The sequence below is a fragment of the Schistocerca cancellata genome, chromosome 5 (assembly GCF_023864275.1).
Source record: "Schistocerca cancellata isolate TAMUIC-IGC-003103 chromosome 5, iqSchCanc2.1, whole genome shotgun sequence".
Taxonomy (NCBI): Eukaryota; Metazoa; Arthropoda; class Insecta; order Orthoptera; family Acrididae; genus Schistocerca; species Schistocerca cancellata.
The window spans coordinates 438,614,496-438,635,083 of NC_064630.1; positions in this window are offsets into that span (position 1 = coordinate 438,614,496).

The window sequence follows — 20,588 nt, forward strand, 5'->3', positions numbered from 1 at the left end:
AAACAACGGACACCATATTAATATACGACATTTGAACACGTTCGCAATATTTCATGGCTTACACTAGACGCAGACAGCTGGGGTACACTAATTACGTCCCGGGGTGTTCGGGTGGCGGCAGGAAGGGTATCTGGCCAGCCTCTGCAACTAACGTTTCCAAATCCGTAATAACACCGCCGACCCCGTGTTGGCGCAGGACAAGGCCCAAAGAAAGAAAGAAAGAAAGAAAATTCGTCAAGTCTTCTGACTACTGTGCTAGTGAGGGTTAAGTTTCGATTGAATTGTCAAAGTAATTAGTTTTAGCGTAACGTTTACAATAGTTTTTTGTCCTTTCATTACCCTCACTGTCACGTTTATATCAATAATGGTAACGAAGTAGCCGACTATGCTGGTGTCCTAAATTACCAATCAAGAGAGACCAAAAAAGATCAAATATAGGGAATAGTTCGTGTGATCGGAAATTTTTGAATAGTGATGCCGAGAACAACGTACTAGAAATCCCGACTGACGACAATTGACTGTGGGGGGTGGATGTGCGTTTGAATGTCGCTTTTGAATGTTTTTCTTGAATGCTTCCGAAAATGTATTCCAATACAAAACTTAAATATCTTAAATTTCCTACAAAAAGGTCCTGTTTATATTTATCTGTACTACTAAGAGTTTGCGCGTAGCGAGCGAGAGAATATGAAAATCTCGGGCGTGGTATTTGAAGGGCTGATACAAAATTGCGTGTTGCTTAAAACAACGTCGGTAGTGGCAGCTGAATTACCGTGTGTATTCTACAGGTCTCTCATCGCTGCATAACTACTACACCCTACATCCTCTTGAACCTATTTACTACAATCAGGTCTTGGTCTTCCTGTACAATCCCTTCCCTCCCCCTCCCCCAACACTTGCCACTATTACGAAACCGATGCTCTCGTCATGCTTCGGATCGTGTTCTATCAACTTTACATACCGTCATTAACTTGAAGACAGCCAGTAGCAGTTGTACTTATGGTCGTTTGTCATCGAATCTATAGACAAATTTCGTCATTCACCGCGAAACTAACATAAACTGTCCCTCATCCCAACGCCCCATACTGCTCAGACCTTCGGGAGGCTCTTGCCCAGTACCGAAGAGCGAAAATAAGGTTATGAGTGAGCGACACTTTAATTCCAGTACCCCTTTCATTATCCCTTCCACTTCTTCTGACACCGAACAAGGGTTCAAAAGTGCTAACTTAAATCATTGTTAATGCATCCTTTAACATTATTATTGATATTAGTGTGATTATTATTATTATTATTATTATTATTATTATTATTATTATTATTGAGTTTGTTATGTAATAACTACTTAATATCATTCTTGATTCCTCCATTATTTTATCATCAGTATTAACATTACTGTTATTGATACTATTGTTAGTTATTATTTTGATTAATAACGGAAATTATTAATATTCTGATAGTTATGGAATGTTTTTGTATGAGTTGTTGACTGCTAGATGTATGAAAGGGTCTTAAGGCCCTATCTGGTCGGGCAAAATAACTAGTAACTAAATAAATAAAATAAAAGATGTTGGAATATGGCACCAATATGAAGGACCTAGCAATATCAGTAGAGTTTGTTAATAGCCAAAGAACTATTCGTAACCTATGTTCTTGAGAAACGTCATCTGGGAAACTTTCGGCACTGCTCAGATCTGGAGAGAGAGGAAATATATACTCACATCTGTATGACTAGTGTGAATTCACACTTGAGAGCGTGGCAGAGGTTTCATAGAACCACCTCCAGATTATTTCTCTTCCGTTCCACTTTCGAATAGCACATGGGATAAACTAGCACCTAAATCATCTCGTGCGAACTTTGAATTTCCGTATTTTCTTGCGATACTCCTTTCTCCCTATGTAGATGGAAAAAGTTGGTGACCGAAATTTTGCAAGACTATATCGTCGCAACGATTAACACCTTTGTTCTAATGACTGCCACTTCAACTCACCTATCATATCTGTGGGACACTGTCTCCTATTCCCGATAATACCAAACAGGCTGCCATTCTTTGAACTTTTTCGATGTCTCCTTCGCTTACCAACACAATGAATTGTAGAAGGCAACTACATAGCGCATTTTTAACTTTATCCTTTGTGTCTGTTTCCAAAAGCAAATTAAGTAAAAAATATTTTTGCTCTTATAGTGCAGCTGGCTTTTTCAGTGTTGAGAAACTGTCATTAAATAACCTTTTCCATTGGTTCATGTTCTTAAAACTTGCACATTTCCGATTTTTTTCTAATCTAGGTATTGTAAAATGTAAACCATTTTCCACATTGAAATACGGCTTCTCACTTGGGGTCGAACACTCGTGGGAAAAATATAAAGCCTCTTACAACCAGCGCAATGCGACGCGAAAGCAAAGCAAAGAATGAAGTTAAGAAGATACAAAATCCTAAATCCATTAGTATGATGTGAGCTAGAGCAACGAGAACACGTTAACTTCCTTGTTAGCAGGCGACGTCGCTGTCGCTCGGTACCGCCAAAACTTTCTTCCCAAGAATCCTTGACGTTGACGTCCTGTTTCGTTCCGTTTTGTATGAAATCACTGTGGAACGTTTTGACATTAAGATCGTTTCTGTCAACCGTGAATCGATCTTTATTCTCACATAAGAAAAACTTTCTTTCCGCTAGTCACCCACAAATCGTCTACTTGTTGTAGTGCGGTTACGTTCACGGTATCTGCTGATTTGACGCAGAGCACGCATTTTTGGCTTTGATGTGGGAAAGCTGAAAAAATGATGGCGCCTATATGCTAAAATATTCGTGAAATAAAAACCAAAATCTTTTATATCTGGCAAGGAAGTCGGAATATATGACGCACGAATCGGGAATGTAGAAGTTCCAATCCAATGAAAAAGAAAATAGAAAGGATAAGAATGGAATATCTGAAACCTACTCGTGTTTCTTCTCTGTGGTCATGGACCTCATCCCGTGTGTTTACACCGCAGAGGAAGGAGGGCTCCCACAGAACGCAGCTATGGAGCAAGTTCAAAAAAAAAAAAAATGGCTCTGAGCACTATGGGACTCAACTGCTGTGGTCATCAGTCCCCTAGAACTTAGAACTACTTAAACCTAACTAACCTAAGGACATCACATACACCCATGCCCGAGGCAGGATTCGAACCTGCGACCGTAGCAACAGCGCGGCTCCGGACTGGAGCGCCTAGAACCGCACGGCCACCACGGCCGTCTATGGAGCAAGTGAAGGGATATCTGAACACAACGCGTTCCAGCGTGCAACACGTGCACAAGTGGAGAAGCAGTCATCAACAACTAACAGATTAACGAATTATTATAGTGGAATTAGCAGTCATTTTTGACCACAGTATACGATAATGGCACTGAGATGATCGAATGAACTGTGAGAACAGACAATGATTAGAATATGTAAAGTAGACTATCAGAGATATAGGATGTAGTTTGTTTCGAAAGATTTACATATTACCACAAGAAAGGAAAGGCGCCGAACGACATCTTTTCGAAACGGCGTACTTGACAGACGTGGTTTTCTTTCTGATACGTATTCTGACCCTGCTTTGTGAATGTGTACGTCAGTAACTATGCGTCATGAACACGCCCAGCACAATGTAGTACGATGGCATGCTGCTCTGTTGTTTACACTTAGAAAATAGTTCCTTTTTGTAAGCAGAACATACGAAAGTACCAATACAAGACTGCCACGCTCCTACAGTTTCCAAACTAAGGATACCGGCGCAAGAGAGGTTGTATTTCTTCGCGGTATTTCCAGTATACGCAATAAAGGGTGTTTCAAACTGAATATACGGGTTTTAAGGCTTGGCTGCGCTTGTTAGATTCAACTTAGAATTTTAAATAATATATCAAACGAAAGAGCAACTCGAACAGTTTTTCTTGCAAGTGATCAGTGTCAGCACCATTTGCCAGACATCGGGTCGGCAGGCAAGTTTTTCCTAAACCTAGGTCAGTGTGTCTCGAGTAGTTGTTGCAACAATGCTGTTTCTAAAGTTGGGTAGATCAGCTGGTGGCGGAGTCACATACACATAGTCTTTTATGAATCCCCAAAGGTAAAAGTCGCAGGTCGTGTGTGAACATGGACGTCAAGCAAAACGAACCCTGTCATGCAGACCCTTTCGGCCAAACCAACGAAGGAGACTGTGGCTATGAGACAGAAGACAATGGTTCGAGAGACACAAAAAGATAATGACAATGGTTCAAAAATGGCTCTGAGCACTATGGGACTTAACATCTTTGGTCATAAGTCCCCTAGAACTTAGAACTACTTAAACCTAACTAACCTAAGGACATCACACACATCCATTCCCGAGGCAGGATTCGAACCTGCAACCGTAGCGGTCGCGCGGTGCCAGCCAGACTGTAGCGTCTAGAACCGCTCGGCCACTCCGGCCGGTATTTAGGCTTTACAGCTTTTAACAACTACAAACGGTAAGGACGTAGTTGTAAGCGTATCGTTAAACGTCCCCAAACAGACGTCACTGGAATTGCCGATTCACGACGAGCCTTCCGAACTGATTTTTTGGGGCTACGCGTGAAAGACTCAAACATTCAACATATTCTTCTGCCACTCTTCCCTTTGAGCTCTGGTATACAGACAAAACTGTCTGCGTGCCTCTTTTATTTGATGTATTATTTATTATTGTAAACTGAATTTAATAAATGCTACATAGTCTTTAAACCCGTGTATTCTCTTTGAGCCATCTGTATCCACGGATATTTGGCATTTGACACCATGCCCTCCCCCCTCCACCACCATCCCCAGGCTTCTCAAAAATTCATCTTTCTTCCCTTACCAGTAACATATTTCCATCAGATTAAAACGATTCCACCTGGCTACATGCTGATATTTAGCGTCGGATAACTAAAGACCACGTCACGAACAAAACGGAATCTACGAAATTGACTCTGACAGTCGCTCTTTTACTCCTCGGGCCGCAGCGTTCGCTCCGCAGCAAGTAATTAAGCAGTGGCATCACTCTAATTACTATACTGGGCCAGTTTCCTCTGCCTTTCACCCTGCCAGCAACAATTACACACGGGGAACCAGACAGGGTGTTCAGTTGCGGAGCTATAGTTTTAAATGCGCATAATCTCCGAGACGGCATGTATTAGCATAGGTGGGCGTCATGCTTCTCAGAAGCGTTCCTCGTTAACTCAGCACACTAGACGCAGAAACGGCATCTAAACGATATACGGCGCCGCTCATTATTTAGTTCCTGCTTCACGCCCTTGCGAAATAGCTAAAATTTATGATTCATGTACTCCGTAATCAAGATCTCGTCCACTAAAATCCACACTACCGCTGCTCACAATGATAAGAAAAATTGAAAATGGCCGTGAACCTCTGGTACCTCAGCGAGAGGACATTAACACAGTTAAATAACGGAAGCAAGTTTGTACCAGTGACGAAGTCATCGGCACGTACACGTACTTCCCAACATACATGCGCGAACGGAGGCAATGGGCAACGTACCACGTCATGTGGGCAACCGCAAGGTGATTCTGGGGAGCTTCCACGGTCAACACCTAAAAATGGTTCAAATGGCTCTGAGTACTATGGGACTTAACATCTGAGGTCATCAGTCTCCTAGAACTTAGAACTACTTAAACCTAACTAACCTAAGGACGACACACACATCCATGCCCGAGGCAGGATTCGAACCTGCGACCGTAGCGGCCGCGCGGTTCCAGACTGTAGCACCTAGAACCGCTCGCCCACACCGGCCGACTGACCACACTGTAGGATTAGAGTAGTTGCGCAAATGTGTGTCCTAAAGAACGCGTTTGATTAAGAAAATCTGGGATGTTATACTGCTTGGGAGATAGCCGACAGAAACTAAAAATAGCATCAGGTGTGCCCGAAGAAGCATAACAGGATCGCTAATGTTTTTAATAGACGTAAATGGCTTACCACGTAAGGCAGCACTCTCAGGATGCTCGCTGGTGGGTCTACTGTCGGCCACTGGGTGAACACAATGAAATCAAGGACAAGTAGATTGTATTGCCTCTTGGTCTAATGAGTGTCAACTTAAATGTGCATAAAAACAAGACAATTTACATCAGAAAATGGTTGAACCAATTCTTTCCTATCACAATATTAAGAAGTAAACTTCTGGAGTCCATCACATTAGGTTAGGTTAGGAATTTATGGGTAGTACAACCAGCGGAAAAAAGGCGAATTAGCTCCTATTTAAAAGTCTCTGACTGAAAAGTGGCGTACTGCTGCCTCATTCTACCTTCGTCAAGACATTTAAAATTTTTCTCAAAATTTTTGGAATGCGAACATACGTGCGTGCTTTTTGGTATGCAGCTAACTTCTCACTCCCAACTGTAGCTCGCTCACACGCACTACTACATCGATGTAAGTTACCCACCCTCTCGCACTTACCAATTCTCTCTCTCTCATTTAGCTCAACTCATTGTCATTAGCCGGCCGGGGTGGTCGAGAGGTTCTAGGCGCTACAGTCTGGAACCGCGTGAACGATACGGTCGCATGTTCGAATCCTGCCTCTGGCATGGCTGTGTGTGATGTCCTTAGGTTAGTTAGGTTTAAGTAGTTCTAAATTCTAGGGGACTGATGATCTCAGATATTAAGTCCCATAGTGCTCAGAGCCATTTGAACGATTGTCATTATCTTTTTGTGTCTCTCGAACCATCATTGTCTCCTGTCTCGCAGGCACAGTCCCCTTCGTTCTGACCTACTCTGTCTCCTCTCACTGCCACTTTCTCCCTCTAGTTCTGTCTTACTCCTGCTATCTTATTCATTCTTTCCCACTGCTGCTACGTCTTCTCACTATCACTATTTCTCTCTTCCTCGCCCGCATCTCGTGGTCGTGCGGTAGCGTTCTCGCTTCCCACTCCCGGGTTCCCGGGTTCGATTCCCGGCGGGGTCAGGGATTTTCTCTGCCTCGTGATGGCTGGGTGTTGTGTGATGTCCTTAGGTTAGTTAGGTTTAAGTAGTTCTAAGTTCTAGGGGACTGATGACCTAAGATGTTGAGTCCCATAGTGCTCAGAGCCATTTTTTTTCTCTTCCTCGTTTTCATTGTTACAGGCTCTGTCTCTCATTATTACTGGCTCACGCCGATTTTCACTTTCTCCGTCTCTTTATTCCTTTCCCACTGGCAGTGTATCCGTCACTCTTTTCCTAGCACTGTTCTATCTCTGTCAGCTAAGTTCCACTACCACTCCCTCTCTCTGTCCCATACTGCCCCTGTCTTCTTCGCTCTTTCTAAACCACAACCACTGTCTACTTTCGTCCAGCATTTACTACTTTTCCATCTCTTTCCAAATGCCATTGTCTCCTTCTGTCTTAGCGCAAAAAGGGCGAATATGTTCCCACCCAAAATTTTTGGGAAAACTGTTGAAGTTGTGAGGAAGGTAGATGGAGGCAGCTTGTACCCCACTTTTCACTCAGGGTCTTTTGAACAGGAGCGTATCTGCCTTTTCTGTGTTCCGATAGGAGAATTTGCCGTCTGGTGTCCTTACTTATCTGACACAGCAAGGCAGGTCAGTCATAGGAAAATAACTTTCTGGTTCAGTAATTTTTAATAGTTTGCTTATGTGAAGACGAAATACACGAAACTAATTTTACACCTCAGACCGAGTTACATGCACTAAAATTTTTCATGTGCTTCAATACTACAACATAAGATTCCCAGAACTCTTCTGATGATAACGGAGACCCTTTGCAGCATGTGTTTCCGTGATACGTCACTTTACAGACTACGTCTTTGCCACACAACGGATTTTTCGTGCGTATTTTAGTTGTACGGGCAAGGTAGCTTTGAACTTGGAAACGGACGAAGATATCAAGAAAATTTGGAAGGTTGCTCGGGATTATACCGTTAAAAATTCAGTCATTTGCTGTGCATAGTCATCTTGGGATCCCTGCTTGGTTTTGGTAAAGAAACACTTCTTTGGTGTTTTCTAAGGAACTGCTCACGAACTAATGGTGACTCCGTAAGTCCCTTAAGGCCCATCATAGACCACATCAAAAATGGCTCTGAGCACTATGGGACTTAACATCTGAGGTCATCAGTCCCCTGAAAGAAACAACCGATTTACTCCATTTGCCTGAGCAGGAAGAAGTGTGTAATATTCATATTTTGACCCTATACTGTAGGAGAGAAGACGAGCTCTCTGTTGAATATACAAATGATCTCTAGCCCAAGGGCTAACCAAAAAACTTGACCCTACCTTTTTACAGTCTGGAACCGCGCGACCGCTACGGTCGCAGGTTCGAATCCTGCCTCGGGCATGGATGTGTGTGATGTCCTTAGGTTAGTTAGGTTTAAGTAGTTCTAAGTTCTAGGGGACTGATGACCTCAGAGGTTGAGTCCCATAGTGCTCAGAGTCATTTGAACCATTTTGAACCTACCTTTTTATCACCGATAGAACGGAGCTGCGAGCCCCGGAAGAGTCCCGTTTTTATGTGCGGCGTTTTGGAACCTACATTCACGTTCAGAAGAAAACAGTTCACATTGAACGACTAGAATAGGACGTTGATATTCACAGGACATTTAAATTAGTATATCCCGTAGAAATGATTAGCATTTCAGTCACCTCGGTTCAGCATGTGTGGTAGGCACAGGGTCTGCCATAGGCCCTGATAACTTGTTCCAGGCGTGATGACATCGACTCGTATATAGCGCGAGTGCCGTGCTGTGGTGTGATATAGCCACCCATGCTGCATTACCTCGTTCGAAAGTTCATCTGTGGTGGTTGGCATTGCGTCACAGTGCTGAACCCGTCGTTTCATCATATCCCACACATTTTCGATTGGTGGCAAGTCTAGTGCTCTGGTGGGCCAGACCAAAAGGCTGACATATTGTGACACCAAGAAGGCACGTGCTCGGGTAGCAACTTGTGGTCGTTCATTGTCTTGCTGAAAAATGGCGTCTGGGGTGTTGTGCAGAAAGGGCATAGTTACGGGTCGCAGGATGTAATTCACGTAGGTCTTACTGGTCACAGTGCACTGGACTCGCACCAACTGTGATATGTGGTTGTACTCAAATAGCACTCCACACAGTCAGGCCTTGAGTTGGCACTGTGCGTCTTGTGCGAATACAGTCATTGTGATGCCGCTCCACCTGAGTGCGGTGAACCGAGATGAGTCCATCATTTTCAAACAAACAGAGCCTGGATTTGTCCAGAAACATTATCCGATGCCATTCCTGTCCCCAGTGACGTCATTCCATACGCTATTGCCGTCTAACATATTTCTATACATTCGTCAAAGATAGGCGGAGAAGTGAATGACGCGCACGTAACCCTTACTGTAATAAACGGCGACGGACTGTACGATGTGGTAAACTGTTCTACTATTGCGCCAGAGCCGAGGACGACACAGCTCTGTCCTGCAGTGCCATTCGGATGAGGTGTCGATCTTCTCGGGGGGTGGTTTGGATGGTGTAACCTGACATTTCGTCGTGTTCTATGGCCCTCCGTGAACCATTCTGCACACACCCGTTGCTCTGCCGAGACACTTCGTCCCACGCGAGCAGCAGTTTCTCGGATGGATGCATCACATTCTCTCATGCCAATAATGGGCCCTCTGTCAAACTTACTGATTTGGTGGTACGGTTCGCGCATATCTCTGCGAGGCATCCCGCACGTCTTCTCAAGTCGCTCTGATCCATTACCTTCGTTTTGTAGTGACAACGAGAGCCGCCGGCACATTTTACCGGTAGTTGGTGCTACGTCGCGATGTCGATGTTGACCTTGAACCAGAGGGCCGACATGGGTCAAATTCCATTCTTTTTTTTATTAGAACGTACTTCTGTACGTGTCCTGTGAATATGAACGTCCTATCTCTAGTGGTTCAAGTTGTTCTGCTTTTTCTGAACATGAGTGTATTAGGCAGCGTATGCTGTCGCATGCGTGCCGTTTAATCGATATGAAATGTGTCGATCACATAAATTATGTAGTAGGGAAGGCGAATTGATGACTTATATTTGTTGGAAGTGTTTTGTGAACGCCGGGTGCACTGTAAAGGACACCACATAGAAGATACTAGTGCGGCCAGTTGTAGAGCACAGGTCCAGCTTTTAGAGGACTGAGCCAATAGAAATGACATAAGACATCCAAGTAATACAAGGATGCGTTACATGTTCCGGAAGCTGCCTAACGATGTGTGGCTGGGTGGGATTTGGTATGCGTCGTCGTCATCATCATCATCATCATCATCATCATCATCATCATCATCATCCTGCCCCTCACATCGATCATTTTCCTCTTCCGGAGGTGAAAAGTGTGGGAGTTGAAAAAAAGCTGATAAGCCTATGTCTGAGCTCAAATCTTCCTGGTTTTACCGTCATAGTTTCTCTCGTGAGCTACATCTAGGGGGAAACAATATACTAGCTAACTCCTCTGGAAACTTACATAAAAGTAAACCATACCAAGATGCACAACGCCTCTCTTGTAAAGTCTGCTATTATTAATGAGCATCTTCGTGACCCCTTCGCGCTTACTATACGAAGCTTTGATGGAACCTTCTGCTCTTCCTTGGATCTTCTCCATTTCGTCTTCCAATCCTATGTGGTATGAGTCAAAGACTGACGAGCATTAGTCAAGTATCTGTTGAACGTGGGTTTTGAAAGATACTGTGCATCCAACGTCGATGGATCACAATCGATGAGAATTTTACTCGTGAATCTCTGTCTAACATTAGTCTTTCCTATAATTAGATTTTCGTATCCGTTCCACTTATTTGGTTATGCTGAGTTTGAACTGCCAGTCCTTCTACCAAGCATCGATGCCCTGTAGGTGTTATTGAATCTCCCTACAATTTTCTAGCATGCGTCTTTTCTATTACAACAGCATTATCCGCGAATAGCAGTATCGGGTTACCGACATTATCCACTAATTTATATACAGGGGTCAGGAGCAGTCTGAAAAGATTGTAAGGCTGATGCAGGATATACTGTGCTAAAAATAAATGTTGAGGAAGAAACCCGATATGTTGTGCAGTTTCCGAGCTAATTAACATTGAAGTTAGCCATTCAGGCCACTACCAGATACAATTAATGTCAGCCGATCTCAAAGCATGGTTATAGGCCACGAGACTGCTCAGCCTTTGGCTTGGGTTCGATTTTTTACTACAGTCCCAGGTCCAATTTTTTATTGAAATCTTGTTCGGTTTTACGAAACCAAATTACAACACTTTTGGCTACACCGGCTCTGATGAGCTGCTTGAATTTGACTGTGCAGTGACCCGATTGGCTAATTTCAATGCTAATTTATTCTGAAACTGCGTAACTTATCGAAGTTTTTAGTTGATTGGTTGATTTGGCGGGAAGGAACGAAACAACGGAGCTATCGGTCCCATCGGATTAGGATAGGATGGGGAAGAAAGTCGGCCGTGCCCGTTCAAAGGAACCATCCCTACATTTGCCAGAAGCGATGTAGGAAAATCACGGAAAACCGAAATGAGAATGGCCAAACGCGGCATTGAACCGTTGTCCTCGCGAATGAAAGCGCAGTGTGCTAATCACTGCGCCACCTCGGTCGGTCGAATTTTTTTCTGAATAGTTATTTCTCAGCACAATCTACACTGTGCTGTTTTTATGTCTATATAGTTTTCTCCGCTAAGAATGACATGTGCGGTCTATTTGCTCGGTACTCTTCGCCTCAATCACGAAGCTTCTCTGAGTTTCTATAAGCACGTATTTGGGTCATTAGGTGACAGTTAAGATCTCTACAGTGTTTCCCGGGAGTCAAGGGATACGGCATCAGCCTGGGCGCCGGCATCTACTGTCCTATAAGTCTCGTGGACTAAAAGACGTAGGTACAACTAGTGTAACAAATATTTTCATGGAACTTAGTAAGATTACATGGGAGAAATGGAACTGTTCCCGTAAACTTAAGTTACTGATACTCGAGACAGTCTGTGTGATAATACTGCTGCCTCCATCGTATCGCGTCTAGAGAGACAGACTCATATTCAGCCTCGCTTAATGCGCGAACCGTTTGGGGCGGAAAGCCGCTAAGATTTCGTACAAAGTACCCTACCCGAAGCAGTGTACCGTAGTTTGCAGGTTACACATGCCGATGTGGTTGTAAAATCTCGCTATGTCTTAAGAAGGCCCTACCAAGTAAAACCCTTTCACTGGTTCCCACCAGTTATTTACTGCATCACTCATTATAATCGAGAAATTCATTTGATGTAATTGCTGTAAATCCTTCCTCAGTAACGTACGTTTACAATCACAGTGTCTCTTAACCAACTATGGAGAAAACTAGTGTTAATACACTGAAGAAAGAAAATCGCAGCGCTAAGAAGGAGTTGTGTGACATAAAAGAATGTTGTTACGCGTTTTTCTACATCGGATAGATGATGGCTGTTCAGATTTTGTGCCAGTCGCGATAGAACAGCAGTAGTGAGCTGATGTTAGCCAATAATGTCTTTAAGGCGACAAAGACGATATTATCAACACCTCACTGAGCTTGAAGGAGATCGTCAAATAGTGTTACAAGAAGCTGGATGCTCTTTCTGCTATATTGCAGAAATACCTGGCAGGAATGTAGCATGACTGCTGGCAGCGATGGTCACAAGAATGTACGGTTGCAAGTAGACCGGGCTCCGGACGGCCACGTGGCACTGCCGAGAGGGAAGACCATCGTGTTTGGCGTATGGCTCTGGCGCATCGTACTGCATCTGCAGCAGCAATTTGAGCACCAGTTTGCACCACAGTGGCACAACGAACTGTTACAAATCAGTTATTTCAAGGACAGCTATCAGCCAGACGCCCTGTAGCATGCTTTCCATTGACCCGAAACCATCGCCATTTGCGACTTCAGTGGTGTCAAGTGAGAGTTCTTCGGAGGGTAGGGAGGAGATCTGTTGTGTTTTCTGATGAAAGGTGGTGCTGGCTCGGTGCCACTCTTGCACGTGTGTTGCTTAGAAGAACACCAATTGAGGGCTTGCAACCAAACTCTCTGCGTATTAGACATACTGGACCTACGCGTCGAGTTATGGTCTGGTGTGCGATTTCGTACGACAACAGGAAAACTCTCGTGGTTATCGCCCTCACCCTTACTGCAAATTTATACGTTAATTTGGTGACTGGACCTGTTGTGGTGCCATTCATGAACAGCATTACAGGGAGTGTTTTCCAACAGATTAACGCTCGTCAATATATCGCTGTTGTAACCCAACGTGCATTACAGAGTGTCGACATGTTGCCTTAGAGTGCTCTGTCTCCAGATCTGTCCCCAATCGGGCACATATGGGACATCACCGGATGAAAACTCCAGCGTTATCCACAAACAGCTTTATCCATCCCTGTATAGACCAACCAAGAGCAACAGGCTTTGAACTCCATAGTGCAACAGGCGTGGAACTCCATGCCACAAACTGACACCTGACACGTGCACAACGCAATGCATAGTTCGTTCCATAATTGCATTGAACATTCTGGCCGTTACCGGTGTTACCAGCATTTCACATTTGAAATAGCTTATCCCGTTCTTACATTAACCTGTGATCTTGCAGTGTCAATCATTTAATTATGTTACCTATACAACCGTACTTCATTTCTCTGCATTATCTATTTTTCAGTGCTGTGATTTTTTTCCGTCAGTGTATATTTCCGTCCACCGCCATAAACCCAACAGGCACTTCCAGTTTAATGAAATCTGACTGTCAGAATGTCAACCGAATGGTTGACTTTGGAAGGAGTGAGAATTTTTGCTGTTACTCCGTGTGTGTAGCAAGGGAAGTGAGTTACGAGAGCCGTGGCCACAGCAGGGCAGGAAACCTCAGGCATCCGCCCTACCCGGCAGCTGCGGGCGCAGCCAGATAAAGCGGCGGTGGCGGAGGTGGACGTTGACGTCGGCGTCGCCGCGGAAGCATCGACACCGCCTCCGGGATCCTGGGAGCCGACTGGGCGCTTCCACACCACCAACCCCGGCCCACGCCGGCCACCGCTGGCGGGTGCACCAACGTCGTAGCTACCAGGCAGATGACACTTACCCCTGCTCCTGCGTGCAAGGGTCAAGAGAGACTCCATCTGTAACACGTCATTTCCTAGCCTGAAGGAGCAAGTGGTCAGAGGAGTATATCATCTGAGTCGGATTTTATCGCAGCGAGGATGTTACGTTTCTTATTTATCTGGTATGACAGTAGCTCCCTGAGAACACGGTCTTCGCTGACGCCATAGCTTCCCGCCTTGTGAAACACAACTGGTTCCTTATTCGCACAAAGCTATGATAGCTATCGACAGGACATCTCAACTTGATTTCATGCTTCTCGATTTTCAGAAGCCTTTTGACACTGTTCCTAACAAGCATCTCCTAATCGAACTACTTGCCTATGGAGTAGTGTCGTTGTTGTGCGAGAGTATTCCCGATTTCCTTTCAGGAACGTCACAGTGCGTAATAATTGAGAGGAAGTCATCGAGTGAAACAGAACTGATACCTGGGGTTCCCCGAGGATGTATTATAAGGCTGTTCTGAATACACTACTGCCCATTAAAATTGTTACACCGCGAAGATGACGTGCTACAGACGCGAAATTTAACACACGGGAAGAAGATGCTGTGACATGCAAATGATTAGCTTTTCAGAGCATTCACACAAAGTTGGCGCCGATGGCGACACATACTGCCTGCTGACATGAGGAATGTTTCCAACATATTTCTCATACACAAACAGCAGTTAACCGGCGATTCCTGCTGAAACCTTGTTGTGGTGCCTTGTGTAAGGAAGAGAAATGCGTACCATCACGTTCCGGACTTTGATAAAGGTCGGATTGTAGCCTATCATGACTGCGGTTTATCGTATCGCGACACTGCTGCTCGCGTTCGTCGAGATCCAATGACTGTTAGTAGAATATGGAATCGGTGGGTTCAGGAGGGTAATACGGAACGCCGTGCTGGATCCCAACGGCCTCGTATCACTAGCAGTCGAGATGACAGGCATCTTATCCCCATGGCTGTAACGGATCGTGCAGCCACGTCTCGATCCCTGAATCAGCAGATGGGGACGTGTGCAAGACAACAACCATCTGCACGAACAGTCCGACGACGTTTCCAGCAGCATGGACTATCAGCTCGAAGACCATGGCTGCGGTTACCCTTGACGCTGCATCACAGACAGGAGCGCCTGCGATGGTGTACTCAACGACGAACCTGGGTGCACGAATGACAAAACGTCATTTTTTCGGATGAATCCAGGTTCTGTTTACAGCATCATGATGGTCGCATCCGTGTTTGGCGACATCGCGGTGAACGCACGTTGGAAGCGTGTATTCGTCATCGCCATACTGGCGTTTCATCCGGCGTGATGGTATGGGGTGCCATAGGTTACACTACTCGGTCACCTCTTGTTCGCACTGACGCCACTTTGAAAAGTGGACGTTACTTTTCGCATATGTTACGACCCGTGACTCTATCCTTCATTCGATCCCTGCAAAACACTACAAAAAAATGGTTCAAATGGCTCTGAGCACTATGGGACTCAACATTCTAGGTCATAAGTCCCCTAGAACTTAGAACTACTTAAACCTAACTAACCTAAGGACATCACACACACCCATGCCCGAGGTAGGATTCGAACCTGCGACCGTAGCAGCCCCGCGGTTCCGGACTGCAGCGCCAGAACCGCACGGCCACCGCGGCCGGCAAAACACTACATTTCAGCAGGATACTGCACAACCGCATGTTGCAGGTCCTCTACGGGCCTTTCTGGATACAGAAAATGTTCGACTGCTGCCTTGGGCAGCACGTTCTCCAGATCTCTCACCAATTGAAAAAGTATGGTCAATGGTGGCCGAGCAACTGGCTCGTCACAATACGCCAGTCACTACTCTTGATGAACTGGTATCGTGTTGAAGCTGCATGGGCAGCTGTACCTGTACACGCCACCCAAGCTCTGTCTGACTCAATGCCAAGACGTATCGAGGCCGTTATTACGGCCATAGGTGGTTGTTCTGGGTACTGATTTCTCAGGATTTATGCATCCAAATTGCGTGAAAATGTAATCATATGTAAGCTCTAGTATAATATATTTGTCCAATGAATACCCGTTTATCATCTGCATTTCTTCTTGGTGTAGTAATTTTAATGGCCAGTAGTGTATGTGTACACCATTTACCACACAATCTGAGCCATCCTCTTGGAATGTTTGCAGATGACGCTGACGTTTAGCGTCTACTACAGTCATCAGAACATCGATTCGAATTTCAAAATGATTTAGAAAATGTATTGTGTGCTGTGAAAAGTGGTAACTGAACTTTGATAATGAAAAGTGTGAGGTGATCTGTGTGGGTATTAAAAGGAATCCGTTAAATTTCGGTTACAGCATAAATCCTACAAATTTCAACAGAATACCTAGGGATTATAATCACGAAATACTTAAGTTGGAAACGTCACATAGAAAATTTGTGGAGAAGGTGAACGAAAGTCTGCATTTTCTTGACAAAATCCGTATAAGATGCATGAAATCTAGTAGACTGCCTACCTTACGCTTGTCCATCCTCTTCTGGAATACCGCTCCGAAGTAGGGATCTTTACCGGATAGGATGGATGGAGGACGCCGAAAGAGTTCAAAGAACAGCAGCTCGTTTTTTATGACTGCGAAAGAGAGGGGAGAGTGTCACGGATATGATAAACGAGTTGAGATCGAAATCACTAAAACAAAGACATTTTTGTTGCGGTGAGATCTTTTCACGAAGTTTCCATCACCAACCTTCTGCTCCAAATCTGAAAATATTCTATAGACTCCTGTGTACCATCGCGATACAATAAATCAGAGCTTGTATGGAAAGTTGTAGGTGTTCATTTTTCCCACGTGCTATTCGAGTGCGGAACGGGCGACAAATTGTTTAAAAGTGGTTCTACGAATCCCCTGTCAAGTACTAAAGAGTGAACTGTAGAATACCCATATAGCCGATACCTTGGGCTTCCCTTGTCCGCAGGCAACAGGCTGTAGGGAAAACGACAGAATACTTGATGAATGTTGTAGACCGAGCCTGCTAGGATCCTATACGTGTCAGAGACTTTCCAAAGATTGAAGATATTTTCCCGGTGCCATTAAAAATATTGCGGGAAGTCCTGGCAGGAGGCAGCAGATGCTGGAATGGTAGAAGGCGCTGACAAAGACGACGACAATGTTCCATTCATGGAGCTGATTGACTGCGAGACCAGAATGTTTAAACAATTGCTGGGAGACCTCAAAATCGAAGAGAGTATGAGGCGCGTTGTGCTCCTTTTAGGTGGTTTCTCATTTCAAAAATCAGTGATCCGCAGTGATCGACAGATCTGTTTTACTAAGAGGAATTAAACTGCTAGTGAGTTTCCCCTGTCGGTCGTGGACTTCTGGTAAGTTTTTCTTGTGAGAACTTAGTTTTATGTGGCAACGTTCTTGGATAAACGCTTCACGGATCTGTCGCGGTGTCAGATTTGTATGCTGTAGGTCTTATGGTACTTCAACTTTAATCACTTACACTGAATGAACTTGTGTAATTCCCTCTCGGAATTAATTTCTTCCATTCTTAAACAAACAACTCCACTGGCGCCCAATGCAATAAAAATAAAATTGCTTGGTATCAACGCCACCTTTGTGCCTGGTGGAGAATCTTCGGTCTTCTCTCGTATAGTGATATCATTTGAATGTGAAAACGACCTTTCGTCAGTTATCGGAGGTGCCATGAGGCCCAACTACTTCTCCAATCAAATTCTGTTCTTATACAATACAGCAGCTTCGAGATCTTCGCTACTAAAACATTGTTACAGAACAAATTTCGCATTTGGCGTGATTTTCAATTGCAACTCTCATTTTGAACGGCTGTTTCGGCGAACAAGAAGCGATGTGGCTTTTTCGCTATCGCAGTTTCACACCGGCCTGTTACCTCCGTGAATCAGTGTACTCCACACACTACATGAAAACCGAGATTACTTTCCGGATACGCTCGCAAAGAGCCGCATTTGTTATAAAAATACAGTAAGAAAATTCTTAACACTGTTTGGACCGTTTCAAAAAGATTTCAAGTGGTTTTTTGCACCGATATGTCATTGTCCTAATATTAACTCTAGTCCTTAAACTATGCACAAATGTACAGAGTCGAGAGATCCTTGTCATCTATTGCACCGTCTTTATGCAATGTTGTGAGACTCAAGAAGCCATGTAAGGTAAAAAATAATGAGCTATTGTCGATTAGTCATGTCAGTTGAACATTTAGCGGCTATTAACAGAATGTTACTATCAAGTTAGTTGCAAGTAACACGCAGTGGCAATGTAACTCACCTCTGATACTGAAGTAGAATCAGTGCAGGCCAATTTCGACGTACTTCGTCACAATTTTCCCCAAACTTCTGAATCTGTAAGAAAAAATAATAACTTGTGACATCGTTTCTTATGGTGTTTACACAAGAAAACAGTTTCCACTGACACATTAAAAAGATGTATACATGCAGACCGGAGCGACGAATGAAAATTTGTACCAAAGCCGGGATTCAGTGAGTGAATAAGAAAGATGGTTCAAATGGCTCTAAGCACTATGGGACTTAACATCTGAGGTCATCAGTGCCTTAGATTTAGAACTATTTAAACCTGACTAACCCTAAGGACATCACACACATCCATGCCCGAGGCAGGATTCGAACCTGCGACCGTAGCAGCAGCGCGGTTCCAGACTGAAGCGCCTAGAACCACTCGGCCACAGCGGCTGGCTGAATAAGAAAGAAACGACTTGAACAGTGGAAGAACAAGTCGTGGGTTCTGCATCAAGACAATGGATCGGCTCATAGCGCATTGTCTGATAAGAGGTTTCTAGCGAAGTACAGCATGCCAGTGTTAGACTACTCACCTTAGTTGCCTGACCCAGCACCATATGACTTTACTCTATTCCCCAAAGTCAATTAAAAGGAACAAGATCTCCGGCCGTTCAAGTAATGAAGTAAACAGCGGCACGCGTCAACAAGGAGCTCACAGAAGAAGACGTCCAGCACTGTTTCTCCAATGGAAATTTCACATGGAGCATTGTGGAGACAGAAGAGGGGAGCACATTGAGGTGGCAATTACTAAATATTTATCTTAGCCCGCCCGGTTGGCGGAGCGGCCTAACGCACGGCTGTCCGGGCAGGAAGGAACCCCTGGTCAGCGGCACGAATCCGCCCGGCGGATTTGTATCGAGGTCCGGTGAACCGGCCAGTCTGTAGACGGTTTTTAGGCGGTTTTCCATCTGCATCGGCGAATGCGGGCTGGTTCCCCTTATTCCGCCTCAGTTACACTATGTCGGCGATTGCTGCGAAAACAAGTTCTCCACGTACGCGTACACCACCATTACTCTATCACGTGAACTTAAGGGGTTACACTCGTCTGGTGTGGGACGTTCCCTGGGGGTCCACTGGGGGCCGAATCGCACAGTAACCTTCGGTTCGGTGTGGGGCGGCGGAGGGGTGAAGTGGACTGCCGTAGTCGTCGTGGGGTTGTGGACCACTGCGGCTGCGGCGGGGACGGAACCTCTCCGTCATTTCTAGGCCCCCGGTTAACATACAATACAATACATACATATAAGTATTTATCTTTCCGAAATAAAATGTTTTAGAGCAGTAGTTCCGTTATTTTATAGCCACACCTCGTATACGTAGATGTTGAACTGTTGTCCTTTGTAGCAGGCTGACACAGGTATCAGCTACAAAGAGACGAGGGTCTGCCATTTGCGGTGGGACTGTAAAATAGTGTGGTGTCCAGATCTACCGCGAGTTTGCTGACGCAGCATCACGCTCAGCCATTTGTGGCATTGGCTTCAAAGTATCCAGATGATTTCTTTACGGAGCTGCAATTTTCGGATTGTAGCAAAGTGGAGGAGCCAGCCGGTTTGAGCGGCGCGCCTATTAATACTGCGGCGTCTGTCAGTGCTGGTCTCGAGCAGAGCAGACAAAAGAGCGAGAGAGGGAGAGACGTGAGACGGGCGGCACGCGCTGGCGGCGTGGCGGGCGGCGCCGGCTTGCAGCCAGTGTCGGGTGGCGCCCTGCAGCGCTGGGCCGCGTGCGCGTGGGAGGAGGCTGCCGCTTCACGACCGCTGCTGAGTGTCTGTCCCAGCGAAACGGGGTGTCGAGCCTGTGGTGGCTGCGCAACACCGCTGATCGCTAAGTTCCGAGGACAGTTGCTAAGCACTCCGTCTTCAGGCCACAAGTGGCCTACCGGGACCATCCGACCGCCGTGTCATCCTCAGTGGAGGATGCGGATAGGAGGGGCGTGGGGTCAGCACACCGCTCTCCCGGTCGTTATGATGGTATCCTTGACCGAAGCCGCTACTATTCGGTCGAGTAGCTCCTCAATTGGCATCACGAGGCTGAGTGCATGCCGAAAAATGGCAACAGCGCATGGCGGCCTGGATGTTCACCCATCCAAGTGCCGACCACGCCCGACAGCGCTTAACTTCGGTGATCTCACGGGAACCGGTGTATCCACTGCGGCAAGGTCGTTGCCCACAGTTACTAAGGAACAGAGATTGTGTCTGACACGAATAATCGCAGGCAATGATGATCGACATGAAACACAGTATATACGTTATAGAGTCGTACACCGAAAAGCCAAGGAAACTGGTACACCT